This window comes from Osmerus mordax, chromosome 25 (genome assembly GCF_038355195.1).
Source record: "Osmerus mordax isolate fOsmMor3 chromosome 25, fOsmMor3.pri, whole genome shotgun sequence".
NCBI lineage: Eukaryota > Metazoa > Chordata > Actinopteri > Osmeriformes > Osmeridae > Osmerus > Osmerus mordax.
This window is the reverse complement of record NC_090074.1, coordinates 9594605-9597910: the sequence shown is the minus strand read 5'-3', so window position 1 is coordinate 9597910 and position 3306 is coordinate 9594605. Positions and strand designations below refer to the sequence as shown.

General features: G+C 41.0%; 1 long non-coding RNA gene across 1 annotated transcript; it reads left to right on the top strand.

The window, feature by feature from the left end:
- Positions 1-2402: 2402 nt before the first annotated feature.
- Positions 2403-3061, top strand: LOC136933747 (uncharacterized). The gene is made up of 3 exons (XR_010874831.1): positions 2403-2557; positions 2687-2818; positions 2929-3061. It is a non-coding gene; the product is annotated as an uncharacterized lncRNA (long non-coding RNA).
- Positions 3062-3306: the final 245 nt, after the last annotated feature.

The window sequence follows — 3306 nt, the reverse complement described above, 5'->3', positions numbered from 1 at the left end:
GGGAGAGGAGTTAGAATGTGTGGTGGTGCTCAGAGAAGGGCCAGAGCTTGGGTAACTATTTCATAGTTAGGGTAACTATGAAATACTGTAAATGGCAGCTATATTGCATATTTCTTGCAGTTATGTCCTGTTGCAAATGAAGCCTTTACTGCAGCAATTATGTTTCTGTCTTCTTTTTTTCAATACAGTAACTGTACATTCTATAAAGCTACTCTGAGATGGATCATTCATTTTTTGTTGTCTGAATTTCTGCAGCAAAAGAAACTAAATGTATCCATTTACTAAAACCCAACAAAACAAAAATGTAAAGAGGCTTCAAAAGAAACTGTATTGCAAAACACAATCTATGATCCATATACCGTGAGACCTGACACATATATATAATAATACAGTTTCTGTAATTCCATCTGATGTAGTGTTTTTTATGACATTGTGCTATGATTGACTAAATGTTCCTGTTGAAAGAGAACGTGTGTTAGTGTTTTGGTAGACATGGTGTATTGTTTAGTGTATTTTTGTGTTACGATAATTAGTCTTTGAGTTTAGTTTACAATGTGTGATTTTGAGCTTGAAATTAGTAACAGTTTTGCCAATTGTGTGTGGTAGGTGTGTTGGTGCGTTAAGAGTTTAGGAAACTTGTTAGAAGTATTGAAAAAATTGTCATAGCGATTGTAAAAAACTGTATATTGGGAAACCACAAAGACTGTGGCTCGAGGTATCGCAAAGACTGCGGCCTGTGTTCAGAAGGGTTTTATTACTTTTATTACTTGTATTATTGTTTTTATTGATTTTATGTAAAGCACATTGAGCTACAATTCTTGTATGAAATGTTCTTATTATTACAGTCTTTTCCACGGCTATGACAATTTTGTTTGTGACATTCGTGTCACAAATGCCACACGTGACATTCGTTCACGTGTGGCATTTTACCGTACAATGTCTAAAAAGGGCAATTACAGTAAGCAATTGGAAATACTGTAAGCACTTGAGTGCTAGTACACCTAACACCTGTGTTTGATCCATTCGTTCACATGTGTGGCATTTTACAAAGCAGTATCTTGAAAAGGCAATGACAATCTTCAATTTCTGTGTCTAATGTAGAAAAGTGTGTTTAGTGATTTGCAAAACACTGTGTGTAGTATTGTGAGGATGAGAATGTGCTTAGGAAACTTGTTAAAAGTATTGAAAAATAGTTACAGCGATTGTAAAATTCTGTTATCACTCATGCTGCACAGTAGGCTACTGTGATGGTTCTACTGAGGTAGATGGTTCTACTGAGAGGAGTCAGGTGGCTGAGCGGTGAGGGAATCGGGCTAGTAATCCGAAGGTTAGTAATTCGTAATTCGATTCTCGGTCATGCCAGCTGACATTGTGTCCTTGGGCAAGGCACTTCTCCCTACTTGCCTCGGGGGAATGTCCCTGTACTTACTGTAAGTCGCTCTGGATAAGAGCGTCTGCTAAATGACTAAATGTACTGTAGTTCTCCCTCTCTCCTGCATTTTGCCATAATGTGGCCCTAATCTCATCAGAGACCTCGTTCTTGGTCTTTCACTCTCTTGTCCTCCACGCATTCTCCTTTTCCCTGCCTCTTCTTTCCCCACCAACCTGTCTTCATTGATCCATGTTTCCAAACTTCCAAATCAGTCCAAAGCCGTTCCTTTTGTCTGTTTGGTTATGAGACTAAAAACTGTCAAAATATCGCTGAAATTCCAATCAGCTTTGTAGTATGTATGATTATATATTCTGCTAATACAATATGAAGTTTTATACATATTTCAATATGGTTACTGCAGAAATGCACAACATTTGCCATAATTCGGGTTTGAACGTGTTTAAAAAAAGTTTTGGTAGAACATAGTGTTTTGCAGGTGGTACAGTATAAATGAGAAAAGAGTTCATGGATTTTGGAGAATGTGGTAATTGACAGTGGCGTAATTGAATGCATTTTGTGTGAAAGCAATGAAAAATGATTCACAGTTTGGTCCACATACACTTTTGTTTTGCTGACTGTGTGAAGAGTTTTGAAAATATGGCTTCAGTTTTGACCAATGTATCGAAGCGATCAAAAAAAACGGAATTTGTATTTTTTCCTTTTTGTGTTAGGAAGGTTTACTTCTATGGATTCTACTGTGTTTTTAACTTCTGTCTAAATCCCCCCTCCGCCGTGGTTTTCTACGTGGGCATGTGTGTTTGTGTGCTGAAATATGTGTGTATGCATGTGAGTGGTGCATGTCTGTCATTTGTATGTGTGTGTGTGTGTGTTTGTGCTTATGTGTGTGTGTGTGTGTGTGTGTGTCAGTCCCCGTGTCTGAGCCAGTCCTGTCTCTCATCTGTCTGTCTGGAGGAGAGACTCAGGTCACATGCTCTTCAGAGGGAGAACCTGTGGAGTACCGCTGGAGTCTGGATGGCAAATCAATGACCAACATTAGTATCTCCAACCAATCTCATCACAACACCACCATCACCTTGCAGGGTCATATGACAGGAAATCTGACCTGTGAAGTTCTGAATGACGTCAGTACCAACATTAACAGAATCCAGCTTTCTGCCTGCTCAGGTATGGTCGAGACAGAACCACAGAAGAAGAAGTTAAGAATCAGAGCTTACAAGCTTACTACAATATTTACTTTCCATGAAAAATCAATGCAGCCAAAATATTCCTGTGTTTTCTCTCGTCATCTCTCAGTCCCATCCCAGTTCACCTACATAGCTTTGACTGTGTCTGTCAAAGTGGCGACCCTCCTCCTTCTCCTCTTCTCTACGTTTCTGGGCGTCAGACACCTTCTAAAGAAGACCAGGTCCCAACCTGTCCACTCAGGTGAACTACAGGAGCCTTCTCTTTCTTTGATCGTATCCTAACCCTGTCCGAGCCATATCCATGTCCTACATGTAACCCTGTCCTAGATCTAACCCTGTCCTAACCCTAAGGTGGAGGAGTAGAGGAAGTGATCTGCACGGCAACAGACGTGATGGTGGGGAGGAGAAAGGAGAGAGCCACACCCTCTCCTGTTCCTCAGGAGGTGGACTACGGACGGGTCGAGATGACCGTCGCTCTGTAGAGAGACGCATGTGGAGGAGGGAAGAGGAGAAGGAGGAGGAGGAGGAGAGGAGGGGGAGGAAAGGGTGGGGAGGAGATGAAGGTGTGGAGCAGGTTATGGTGTCTCCACCCTGCAGGCAGACCAGTGCCTCTCCTGACCAGACGAGTTGCACACAGATCGACTGAATTTGTGAAAAAATACATTCAAATACAAGTATTCATTCATGACTGTAATTTGTCCTGTACTGTCATTCATTCATTACTGTAAT